Here is a 14037-nt window from a genome sequence, read left to right as displayed (position 1 = left end):
CGGGGCCTCCGTGCGGAGGAAGCGGCAAACAGCGGGGTTACGAATGGGCAGGAGGATGGGAGCTAATAGGTATTGCTCTCCCTCCCCCCCCCCCATATTTAAGCCCGCCTGGAAGAAGTTTGTGCAGAACGTGCACGCCCGGCGGGAGCCCGCCACCTTGCAGCCCCCGCCTGCAAACCACTCTGCTTCCACTCCCGGGAGAGGGGGCGCGAGCCTGGGAAGTGCAAGACTGGGGGGGAGGGAACAGCCTCGCGTGAGAAGAGCCCACCGTCCTGCACCTCCCCTTAAATAGGCAGAGGGCGGGGCAGCGAGAGCGGAGGGGCGGGGCGCCGGCTCCCTTTGATGTCCCGGCGGCTGCTTCTTTCATCCTCTCCCTCCCCCCCGCCTGGCCCCTTTGTGTGACTAAATTTGGCGAGAACATGGAGCCGAGCCAGGCTTTCCACGTGTGCCGCGAGCTCCCAGCTGAGCGGCCAAGGGTTCTCTTCCGGGTAAGGAGACAGACAGAAAGATCAAAGAGTTTGTGGAGTTGGAGCTGAAATGTGCATTGAACATAAAAATCGAGCCCTGGCCGCCCGCCAAGCCTGAGCAGGCTGCCTAAGACATACACGTGAAGGAGGGAGCGTGGGGTAAAATAGAAGCAATCCGAGAGGAAGAATTATTCCCTCCCTGGGGGGGGGGGTTTGCAAATCTTCTCCTAAAGAAAAATTCTCACGTGTATCATTACTGTGATTATCAGCCAAAGGGCTTCAACTAGAAGCATTGTTGGCGCAGACCTGGGTCTCCTACCTTGCTCCAGCTGTTTGAAAGTCGGAACTAGCGTGCCGCTGAGAGCAATCAAGTATCAGAGGGGTAGCCCTGTTAGTCTGGATCTGTAGCAGCAACGAAGGGTCCTGTGGCACCTTATAGACTAACAGACTTTCTGTTAGTCTATAAGGTGCCACAGGACCCTTCGTTGCTGCTGAGAGCAATGGCTCACAGCAAAACTTTCCTTCGGAGGAGTGAAGTACTTCATTACCCAAACCAAAGAACAACAACAACATCCCCCGACTCAAAGTTTAATCCGCCCTGAGGGAGGGAGGGAGGAAGGATTGGCTGGTCTGTTGCAATGTTTGGAAACGTTCTGTGGAGTGACAAAATAGACAACGGTGCATTCTTATTTTTACCAAGGGAAAATATGTATAGGCAATGCACGAGGTAGTGCCCGTAGCCCCTGAAAGTCAAAAGCCTAATGCAGGCTTAACGGTGAAATCGCTAGCAGTGACTGGGTGCAACCAACACGGCAGACTTAAAATAATGTCAAAGGAATAAATTTAAATAACATGCCTTTTTGTACTTTTATTATTGACTACAAGGTGTGTTTGCAGTATAGCTACAAGTTGGAAAGAGAGAACCAGGACTGAAACATTAATGCTCCCAGCCTGGTGTTAGTTTCTCTGTAAATGTGCTACTTAATAAACTGTTAACATTCTGATATAGCTTTATCTCTGCTTTTCCTATATTTTATGTTTGCTGTAAGTGCCCCCACTGGAATTAGGAAGAAATGAAAAAATAAAAAGTTTGCTAGATCCTAAACTAGTATTTGTTTTCTTTATATTTTTAAAGGCTACTTGATTGAATAAACATGCTTCAGAAGTCTTTATTTAGCACTGTACTTTGCTAACATACTGATTTATATAGAAGTTTAGGCTAAAAAATCCTGAAGTTTTTGCTCGGGTAAGACCCATAGGAGACTTGGCTTAAATAATATCCAAATAAAAGATTTTAACATACGTAATTCATGCTTGGCACTCAATGTATAGTTCAGTATTTCATTACAATAATTTTAGCACAATGAGTCCTGCTAACCACACCAGCCCTTAGTTACACAATCCAAGCGACACAAACTTTTTTACAATGTTACCATGAAAAGGCACAACTTCAAAGATCCTTGAAAGCCTTCAATTGTTGATTGTCCACAAAGATGCTGAACACCTGTAGTTCCCATTGACTCATTTCATTAGGAGTTGTGGATGTTCAGCACCTCTCATACTAATCCAAGGTGCCTTAAGATGGGCACTTTACTCTCAGGGCTCTGCGTCCCTATCTCTAAAATGGGGATATTCTCTCTCAGATGGGTATTTGTCAAGATAAATTCATTTGTGTGCATGATATGCTCAGGTACATTATTTAGCCATCAGTCAGGAGCATCACAGGAAAACCTATAAATCGTGGATTTAGTTTAGTAATGGTTTTAGGTCATAGAGTGTCGGAAGGGACTTCTGTTTTAAGGATGGCTGCTCTAACAATCCACATATGTCCCGTGGGTTTTGTTCATTTATTTACTGTTTTCTAGCAGTAGGTACAAGATAAGCATGTCTTTCCTAAATGCATGGTGCTCCTAACAGACCCTTTCTGGCCGTAGTGTGAATTGAAGACAATAATTGTGCTAATCCAGCTATTAGTTTAGATCTCAAATTAATATTAACATCTGCTGCAATGATTACAGCTTCCCTTGATGCTTTTTAGCCAATAAAGGAAGTTTTGGTGAAAAGTACCAGGTTGACAGCACTCCAGCCTAACCCAAATGCTTTGTTTATCCGCAGATCAGATACAACCAACCATTCATCCAGAGCCCATCAATGACCCTCATTCTTGACTTAAAAGGACCACTTCCAGAGGTAAGAATGGTAGTTAGTCATTGGCCTCCTTGCTGAGACAGAGCAAAGAGGCCAATGCTAAATGGCCTCTGATCCTAAATGTGACGGCAATGTGTCTTTACATGGCACTGGACGGTGGCCACCCATCCCATTTCGTATAGGTTTCTGAGCTGTCACCGGACTCAAACTGCTTTCAGTCACTGCTGATCTGGGCCAGATTTCAATGAGTGAGCTAGAGAACAGCTATATCTTAGTCCTGAACCATGCAGTTCTCAAATCTTTGATTTTACAGCAAATGGTGTGAATATCAGAGAGGTAGCTGTGTTAGTCTCTATTTGCAAAAAAAGAAAAAAAAAGGTGGGTGGTGGTGGTGGTGGTGGTGGTTTGAATGTAGATCACAAGGAAGTTGCTCTGACACAGATCCAAAGTGTTTCATCAATGGAATGTCTACTACCTAAAATGATGCTATCCCATTTGAAGCACAGAGTGTTACTGGAACTCACTGCAAATACAGAATTTCTTACGGTGTTTCAAGTAAGTTACTAAAAGAGATTAAACCATGAAGTTTTGACTCTGTTCTCACTCAAATAAAACACTTATAAAAGTCAATGGGAGTTTTGTTGAGTAAGGTTCACACAGTATCTTCTGTAATTGCCCCATAATTTGGCTTTTATAAGTTTTTTTTAAAGAAATATAGAATGAAATAATATTTATTTTCAATCTCAGCTGTTATGAATCTTTAGAAAATAAACAATGTTATTTAAAGTAAAAGGCACTTCAGTTATGTATCTAGCAGCAGAATTAAAGGCCAACAGTATTTTAGAAATAATCATGTATAACACATATTAGATTAAGAAATTGTTTAATTATTATTGTTTATACCATACACATCCAGCTTTTTCAGTTCTGGGATGCCGCCAGTGTGCTTAACTCAGAATGACTGTTCATAAAGTACTGTTTTTCTTAACCAAATCCCCATGAGATGAAGTGGGTTTTATGGGGTTTTAATGGGAAATCTCAAATGAGTATTTTTACTTTAGACATTTTCTTTAGATGAAGATCTGGGTGGCCTAGAACTCACGAACACTTAAAAATAATTTTGAAATTAAAATAGCTAGCACTCTGGGGAGTTTCCTGGAATTATTTCCATGTCAGGGAGATGAAAATCGAGCTGTGTAATATTGGCTCATTTAAGAAACAGATTGTAGATTTTACAAAATAGAATTGCCACATCAAGGCAATTATCTTCTATTATTTTCTTTTCCAAAATACAGCTCTTTTTCTGTTTTGTGTTTTAACTTTCACAAAACATGCATAAGAATGGGTATGGTTTGTTCAAATAAACTTTGTCACAGGACCTAATATTGCTGATGTCAAGTAGCAGGTCTGTGCACAGAGATCCAGAATTATTTCTGCTGTCTCAGCATACCTCGTGAGATATATTAGCTCCAACCCAGCTGTATAAAAGAGGTATGAGTCCATTCTGTAAGGGGTACAGAATTACTGACAAATGCAGACACTCAGGCACAGGTGAATGTTTAGGCAGAGGTTATTCTTCTTCTTAATATGATGAAAAAGGCAAGTCCTGTGAAGAAGACAGTCATTCACTGTTTGCACAGTGTTTTCAACGCATGATGAGGACCCCATCTGATTATATACTCCTAAAATATTTGCTAGTTGGAAAATATTTAGGTCCCTTTGAAAATCCTAGCTGTAATTTCCCTGACATAAGGTATAGAAGGCAATATTAGACACTGTATGTAGACCTTCCAGTTAAAGAGAGGTGTTTTATTTCCAAAATAGCTACTTTTCAGCTTTGATGCTGAAGTTTCTGAGAGTGAAACTGTGACCCTGAATAAGTTAAGTGGTGTGCCTGGAGGAGTGTAGAGATGGGAGGACAGTGGATAGCTGAGCAGAAGATACATGGCTAAACTTTCAAAGGGACCTGAACTCAAGCTCAATTTTCACATGTACAGTTTTGCAATCATACACATTTATGCTCACCTCTTTGAGCATCACTACTTGGGTGCACTAGTGACAATGCTCAAAATGTCTGTGCAAGTGCTGTTCTGTGCACCCCAATGGAAGTCATCTGCTAAAAATGTTATACATTGATGCTTCATTCTAGAAAGTGTTGTTATTTATATAGTGCCCAAAGTTTGTTAGTTGCCTTAAAGGCACCTGATCCTCATAACACACCTCTTTGCATGGGCTTTTTGAAACTCAAACTACAGGCTATATTCTCATGTTGAGGTTCCTCCATTAATGTGCAAACTGCTGCACATCTCAATTTTTTGTTACCGGAGAGAGTGATTTGGTACCATCTTCATTCACTGTGAATATTGGTGATTGTAATTTTGCAGGAAACTCTTCTGTATCCAGCAGCCCTGGGACCCAGAGGTTGCTAGATATTCAAAGATTCTGGATAATGGAGAGGTCTGCCTAGCAATGCATAACACTGAAGAAAAATGAGATTAGATATTAAGAAACAAACAAAAATGTATGCAGAGTACCTTATTTACCAACAGCCGTAGTATTGCACACTGTAAACCTATACTGTATTTGCTGTATTTATTTGTATGTGCTTTCACTATACTGTATTTACAGAAAATGTAACTGAAATTTACTTATGGTTAAAATGTCAGTTATTTGAGTGTTCCAGATGATGGAATGTCAGATATGAAAGAGTTTACTGTAGCTTGTTTTTAAATGACATTATTTCCTTATGCTGTAACAAAATATGGTGAGCAGGAGAGGGCTGGTTGGTAGCTTTGGACAAAATTCTTTGAAAGAGGTGGGAAGCGCTGAGAAGCAGTGGGCAACTTTCCAGTGGCAGCTGTGCACCCAAGGCATGAGAATGTGGAAGTCTCCTGCTTATTTAGTAAGACAGTTGAGCAATGCAATGAATGTTTGCTCCAAGTGCATGACTCCTATTTGTTTTTTTATTCTCTGACCGCCGTCTGACCAAGTCCATTTCACAAATGCAGCTGGAGATAGCGGGGGAGGGTTAGTGGGTTAGGCCACAGAATTGTCTGTACTGTAAGGAAGAGCATTTTCCTGAGGGAAGTCTTTAAAATAAATAATAGGGAAATGTTTTTCCCCTTTATTATGAGACATTTGGTGGTTTACTTTATTGTGAAGCTGATCTCCTACTTCCTGATGAAGTAACTGACACTTATTTGCTCACGCCAAGGTATGAAGATTCATAAAATTAGTAGTAACAGATGCGTGCCAGTAGACTCCAGTGTCGCTTGCTTAAAAAATGTGCCAGGAGGGTACAACTGAAAGGATAGGAGTCTGTGGTACAGTTTAAGAGGCTCCTTATAACAATATCGTAGCTTTATGGCTTAGGAGGCTGGTGATAAGAACATGCAGCTTGATGGTGATTGAAATACAATAGATCAGAATACAGTAGATCAGAATAATGGTATATTTCCCCTTAAAAACAAAAAGCAAGAAAAATCTGAGTTGAGGCTGAAAACTTCATTTTTAATTCAGTCCTGTTATGCATCGGCATCGTATAATATCATTTGTCAAGAAGACCTTGGTTGGGTAAAAACTATATGGTTCCAGTGAGTGATTAAATATTCCAAAACCACTCCCAAAGGGGTAAGGAAAATGAGGAAGTTTGTGGGCAGAATTATTTAATACAGAACCAGGGTGACTGAGTTGTCAGAAAAGGAGATTGACACAGTACAGTGAGCTCTGGAGAAAACAACTAGACTAAATCCTACAGCCCTTAATCAGGAGTTTTGCTTGAGTAAAGACTGAAAGTTTAGAAATTGAGATGAAGGAGAGAATATGGATTAAGTGAGAATTCAGGAACTGAGGTGAAGCTGTATTCTTCAGCCTAGTGTCACAAAATTCCTTATACTGTAGAGGTCTGACTTTCAGAGGTATTGAGTAACTGCAGTTCCGATTGATGTCAGCTGGTTTTGGGTGCTCAATATTTATTTAAATTGTATGTATATTTGTGTCAGAAATCGTTGCAGAATTTCCTAGAGGAGTAAAGGTACTGCGGTGCTTATTCCTAGTCTCAACAAATACTTAATAGTGGGGTGGGGTTGTTATGATGTTTTAAACTTTAAAATCTCTATGAAGTTTGCAAAAACTGAAAGCAGCTTTGTTGTGCTGTAGTGTTGCCAGGAGCAAGTTGCACAGAGAGGCCCATTGGTGCCTTATTGGTAACTAGGAAATGACACAGATACTTAAGGTGACCATATCTCCCCTGGCTAAATATGGGACAGTGGAGGAATGACACCCTCCCAGACAAAATGGGACAGATGGTCACCCTGTGTTGGAGTCAGGTGGTGGCTGCCCTGTGGGGTCTGCCATTGGGCTGTGGGCGCAGCTGCGGCTCTCGGTTGTGTCATGACTTGCGGTGCTGGGAATGGGGGCTGCTGCCCCACCAAGTGAAGCTCCCAGCTTCCCCCAGCTGCGGAGAGATGGGTATCAGCCACACCAGTCCAGCTTCTGGCTCCCCCAGCTGAGGGAAGACAGGCGGCAGCTGTGCCAGTCCAGTTTCCAGCTCCCCCAGCTTGGAAAGCTTCCAGTAAAAAAGTCACTGAAAGAATTAGTGGGCATGTATTTCAGGAAATCTAAAATTATCTTTTGCTTGTGGTTCTAAAGTTTTAATCATGCTCTCATTGAAGTCATTGGGCTGGATGCCAGGCTATGTCCCTGTGGTGCGCAGGAGGGGCAGCAAATGTGACTTTAACACGTCTTCACACACTTCTAGTCCTGAGACTGTCCCTTTGGTGGTCCAGTTCCCAGTCTTAAGACAAGTTGCCTGAGTTTCTGGTTCTCCTTTACACTAGTCGAAGAATGTGGATCAACAAGATTAAGGGACACCACAGTCACTTCCTCTTTCTTCTGACCACACCTCCTCTGCTGAGGTGATGGTAGATGTGTGAAGAGGGTAGTTGGCATAGAAGCTGCTGTTGTGGGTCTATGCCACCATAAGATTCTCCTGTGTGTGATGAATCCATGCTGGTTGGATCAGCTAAGTTAGAGGCTGTCTGATGCTAGCAGGCCATCACAAGGTGGCCGCAGTGTGCCAATAAGTGTCAATGACGCTAAGTCTGATGGGTTAAACTAGAAGGAAGAAATATCTGCAGTCTCCAGCAGTGACCCCATGTCCTAAGAATTAAAATGTCATTCAGTGTTCCTTGTGTAAGCTTCTTGAGAAGGACATTAACTTTCTCTGTGTGTGTGTGTGTGTGTGTGTGTGTGTGCACGCACACGCATGCATGCAGTCACTAGCTCCCCAATCCTAATTAGGGCCTCTGGATGCAATGGAAATGCTAAGAACAAATAATAATAGCAAGGAGAAGATTGCTGCAACTAAGATAGTGGCTTAAGAGAACGGGTCCTGAAAGTTCTTAAATTAAGCCTTCTTTCCACTGAAGCTAATGGCAAACTCTGATTGACTTCAACAAAGTAGAATTGGGGTCTGGGACTCCATTTAGACAAAACTCCTATTGAAATTCCTTCTCAGGCTGAAATCAGGAGTTAGCTTCTCATCTTTAGGCTTATTGAATTGTATTGCTCCATTTCTCCTGTGGTGATGGAAAGCCCCAAAGTGCCATGACAGCAATGAAAGTTGTCCTTCTATGCTTTTAAATTAGTGCATCATTAGTAAAGAGAGGAAACAATCCCTACCATCCAATTTAAGTCTTTAATCCTACAACTTGCGTGCAGGACAAGACACAGATGTTCCATCCTACTGAAAAGGTGCACAGGTATACAGTTACTCCTGCAAGTACTCTGTTTCATTGCAGCACCCTTACTTGTGTGAAGACATGCTCTCCAGCATAGTAAGAGTTGCACAATTAGGCTCAAAGTGTTTACCTGCTTGCTTTCTCTTTAGACCAGGGATTCTCAGCCTATGGGTCAGGACCCAAACATGGGTTGCCATTAGATTTTCTAAGGGTTGCTGGGTGGATGGCTCTGAGCCACATATGGCTCTTTAAGGAGCCACCGCTGCAGCAGCTCACTCCTCTGGCTCCCAGTCCTTGCCTTGCATGCTGAAATGGAACTCAATTTAGCTGATTTAATGGCTGGTGGGAGGGATCTGGCCTTTAAACCAATTAAATTGAGTCCCATTTCAGCATGGCAGGGCAGGGAGTAGGAGGGCCGTGGGGAGCCGTGCGGAGGAGGTGGGAGTGGCCTGATGAAGGCACAGCAGGGAGGCAGCAGTGGCACTCATGAGGTAGATGGGGGGCATTTTTGGGCTGCAAGGGGTTTAAGCCTGGGGGAGGAGGGGGTTTCGGGTTGTGAGAGGGGTTTAAGCCTGGGAGTGGGGAGGCAAATCAAGATTTATATATTTTTTTTCTTGGGGAGAATCTCCAACCCTGGTTTTGAATTGCCTTGGGTCACAAAGTTTAACTGAATTGTCAAAATGGATCGCCATCTCATAAAGGTTGGAAACTGCTGCTTTAAACATTTTTACTACTGGAATAATGTGAAACTGGAGAAACTTGGCAACTGTGTGCAGCATGTTCATTAATGCAGGATCAGATTTGCTTGCATTCTTGGTCTCTTATGCTTACACATGCAACATTCCATACCTGTTCTGTGCCGCCGATTCAAGTCAATATATATTACTGCTTTATCTTGATTTTTAAGGGTCTCATCTGTATCTATTGTATCATTAGTTTAAGAAGAGTGACATATCTCTGGAGATGCTCCCTTGAGCACCAGCACTCTTCGTGCATAACGTATGAGAGTACAGGACTAGGGAACTACTTCAAAGAACCTGTATGAACAATGCACTTCTTTGAAATTACTTTTCTTTGGAAGAAAGCAAACACAGCCAATCTGAGAAGCAATAAGGGCTTTATAGCGTATTGTTTCCTAATAGGTGAAGAATGGAAATGTCTCAAAACCTGGGAGGGCCAGGTGTTTTATTTGTCTTCACTGCTTTGTCATGTCTGGCTGAGGTCAGTTCAGATAGCAGCAATGCAATGTACAAAGCCAGCAGGACCAACAGCCACTGCGGGCTCTGAGGCGAGGTGAGTGAGGAGCCTGGCTCTTCACTCCGGGAGGAGCAAGGCCAAAGGTGGGAGGGGCAGCACCTCGGGCAGTTAGTCCTTAGTGCCACTTAGATCACAGAACTACCCCCCACTTAATAGCGTGCAACTGCTCTGCTGAGGTGTTTCACAGGGGCCCAGAGCTCCAGCAGGGGTGATGGCCAGAGCTCCAGGCCCCTTTAAATGCTAGGTCCCAGTGCAACAGCCCTTTTCTCCCCCTCCTTCCTTGTCAGCAGCCTGCACAAAGCTCTAGCAAGCCATTTTATTTTCAGTTTTCCTTCCTTTCAGATGTAATATTCCATATCAGTGCAAGGCACTGTCCATGGAAACAGCCCTGTGCATAGTCAGATTGGGCAAGGCAATTAACCACATTTACTTAGCCTAGGGTTTCTGTAGAAAATCCACCATCTGTGTAGTACAGTGTGTGTCTCCCTACAGAGGGACAGGGCAGTGTGCTGTGAAGAATTTGTTGGCAGGAATTTGAAAGTTTTTATTTTATTCAGACTGACACAAACTTAAAAAAATGGCATCTGGCCAAGGTTCTAGGTCTGCCGACATAATCCTCTTAATCAAATTAAACAGCTAAAAACACACCATTTCTCTTACCAACCCGACACAGTTAAGTCCCACCTTAGAAGCCCTGCTCTACAGCAGACTTTTTGGCATAAAGTCCCTTGTAGCATGTCCCACATGCCAACAGACCTGGGCAATTCTGGACTGGAAGACAGAGTCTGTTTTGAAGAGGCAAATGCTGAAGGAAGGTGCCGGTAAGTGCCTTCTTTTAAACTCGGTGGGATCTGAGATACTACTGACTTCCTGAGGAAATTTCAAAACATCGGAAAACTTCCTGATAATGCCATCCTTGCCACAATGGATGTAGAGGCTCTGTACAGTAATATTCCACATAAAGACGGATTACAAGCAATCAGGAATACCATCCCTGATGCCACCACAGCCAATCTGGTGTCTGACCTCTGTAACTTTGTTCTCACACACAATTATTTCCGTTTTGGGGACAATTTATACCTCCAGATTAGTGGAACTGCTATGGGCACCCGCATGGCCCCACAATATGCTAATATATTTATGGCTGACCTGGAACAACGATTCCTCAGCTCTCGTCCCCTATTACCACTCCTCTACTTAAGATACATTGATGACATCTTTATGATTTGGACCCATGGTACAGAGGCTCTAGAAGAATTCCACAGAGACTTTAACAATCTACACCCCACCATCAACTTATGCCTGGATTACAACATGCAAGAGATACATTTCCTGGACACTACAGTACTAATCAAGGATGGCCTGATCAGTACCACACTGTACCGAAAACCTACTGATCGCTATACTTATCTACACACTTCTAGTTTCCATCCTGCACACGTGACTAGATCCGTTGTTTACAGTCACGCTCTTAGGTACAATTGCATTTGCTCTGATCCAACTGACAGAGACCAAAAACTACAAGATCTTTACCAAATATTCATAAACCTGAATTACCCACCAGGAGAAGTAAAAAAAACAAATCGACAGGGCCAGAAGAATACCCAGAGACCAGCTACTTCAAGATCGGCCCAAAAAAGCCAAGAACAGAACACCACTGGTCATCACCTACAGCCCCCAACTCAGACCACTACAACGAATTATTAAAGACCTACAACCTATCCTTAATCAGGATGCCACACTCCAGAAGGCCCTGGATGACATGCCTGTTCTCTCCTACAGACAACCTCCCAACCTCATGAGGATCCTCCCTAACAACCACAGTCTATACCCCAGGAATACCAGTCCTGGAACCTTTCCCTGCAACAAAGCCCGCTGCCAGGTTTGTCCACATATCTTCTCTGGAAATACCATCCCTGGACCTAACCAGGTTACTCACAGAATCACGGGCACTTTCTCATGCTCCTCTACTAACATCATATATGCCATCGTGTGCCAACAATGCCCAGATGCTTTGTGTATTGGACAGGCGTCTAACTCCTTTAGACAAAGGGTCAATGGGCACAAAACAGACATCAAAACACTCCAGATCCACAAACCAGTTAGTCAACATTTTAATGGAATGGGGCATTCTGTCAATGACCTAAAGGTATGTGTGTTACTGAAAAGGAATTATCGCACCGTTTTGGAAAGAGAAGCGGCCAAGCTGGCTTTTATATTCAAATTTGGCACATTAACACATGGTTTAAATCGTGATGGGAACTTTCTGAGTCACTATAGGGGCTTGTCTGCATACTTGGCTCAATCTAATTCTTGACCTTCCCTTCCACCCCTGCACTCTCTGATTTGCTCACCTTGATTATCTTTCTCTGATTTGTCCTCCTTGCTTACTGTTTTTGGTTCTCTGTGCCTTAAATATTGAGTCTGTTCTGGTCTGGCTGTGGTCTGAAGAAGTGGGTCTGTCCCACGAAAGCTCACCTAATAAACTATTTTGCTAGTCTTTAAAGTGCTACTTGACTGCTTTTTGTTTTGAGAAGATAGAATATGTGCTAATTACTCATGATAAACTTTTCTTAGGGACTGTTTAAGGGGAAGTGGTCTGCTAACAGCCTTGTTTATAGAACATGGAAGGGGGTTGATGCAGAAGCATCATTTCAGGTTTTGGTGATGGGGTTGGGTGGTAGTCGGGCTGACAGCCATGTGGGGCTCAGGGCAAGGTGAGTGAAAGTCAGGTTCCACACCCTTCAAAGGAGTGAGGCTGAGGGTGGAAGGGGTGGGACTGAGGGCAGTCAGCCCTCATGCCCCTTTCCAAGCTGGCAGAGTGGCACACCACCCCAACCCCTGTGAACTGCTCTGTGTGAGAGCTTAAAGGGGCCAGGAGACCCTTGAAGGGCTGGCTCAGGGGGCAGTTTCCTCTCTTGATTCCCATTGTCATGTGTGTGTGGCTGGGCTCCCCACTTCTGCTGTGTGAGTGTGTCTGGATGGGCTGTGGCTCCCCCTTTTCTTCGGGTATGTGTGTGTATGTGGCTGCCCTGGCATCCTTTCCTCTCTCTATGTGTGTGTGTGTGTGTGTTTGTGTGGCTGGGCTCACCACTTCCTTGTGTGTGTGTGTGTGTGTGTGTGTGTGTGTGCGTGCGCGTGTGCGCACCTGCTTTAGAAACACCTCCATTAGTAACTGATGAGTGCGCTGCCATGCTGGCACACATCCGAACGAGCACACGTGACCTCTGTATTGGTGCACAAGACAAAATTCACTCCACCCATGGATGAAAAATATTTGAAGTAACAGAGCCCCAACCCCCTCCCTCCTGACCCCCCCTTCCCCTTCCCTGAAACCCCCCCTCCCTTCTCCCATTTCACTGAACACTTAAATTCCTTATTGGTACTGTTTTATGGCAGCACCCCCACCCCTCGTTGGGGAGTGGCAGGGAACAGGTTGTGATAGCACACTACCTGTTACTTTCACCATGGTTATGAATAAATATGAAGTATTGGAAGGAGATTCCAATCCCAGTATTTCTCTAAGGATTTGAGATGATAAATATCACTTCCATGATATTTGTTGAAGATCAGCAAGACTGAGAGACTCTGCAACCTCAGAAATATTAAAAAGTAAACAGATTGTTCCTTTTTTTTTTTGATAGAGGTGATGGGGTGGGTTGGTGATGGCAGAGTATGGTGAACTGGTGCTGCCCACTGCAAGCAAGTAGGTGAGTACTGGGCAGAGGTTTAGTTTCACCCTAGAATGTTCCAGCTGAGGCAAGTTTAGATCAGTCACAGCTCACGTTTGTCGTGGACCAACAATTCAGTAACCAAACCCTCTTGTTCAATGCTACTGTGACCAATAGAAACAAGAACTATTGTTTGACTCTTGCAACAGAGTTGTTAGAAAATTAAATGATGAATGCACTGGTTTTGATTTGATTCATATTTTAACTATGAAAAATGATTTCTAAGAGGCTTTACAATTATTTCCCCTTTTTGGATTTTTTGTAGGCTCAATTTATATTTTATAAACATGTGAGATTGTTAATTCAGTTTGTAACTTGTCTGAACCCTGAAGCTTGTGTCAGTGCTGTTATCTATTACAGAAATGCAAACATGCTCTTTGATGTGTTATTCTGGGGGACTCGGGAGGATAAAGAGGGAATACTCCATGGACATTCATGAAGAGAATCCACAAATTGTAACTCTACTAGGGCTCAGTAACGTTTCCATTTATTTTTATTCTTCTCTCAATACACATGATGACAATAACTTTAGTGGGGAAAAGATAGTTCATCTATCTACGTTCCCTTTAGCAGAAGAGCCCAAGTCTGTCTTCCTGCTATGCTGAGTCAATAGAATGGTGCTATGCTTTCAAACATTACTGTGTTTATTTTAGAAGAAAAATGAAATGTAACCAGTTACCTAGGGGTGTTGGA

Source organism: Carettochelys insculpta, chromosome 4, assembly GCF_033958435.1.
Source record: "Carettochelys insculpta isolate YL-2023 chromosome 4, ASM3395843v1, whole genome shotgun sequence".
NCBI lineage: Eukaryota > Metazoa > Chordata > Testudines > Carettochelyidae > Carettochelys > Carettochelys insculpta.
The sequence above is the reverse complement of the archived record's forward strand: the minus strand, read 5'-3'. Positions refer to the sequence as shown.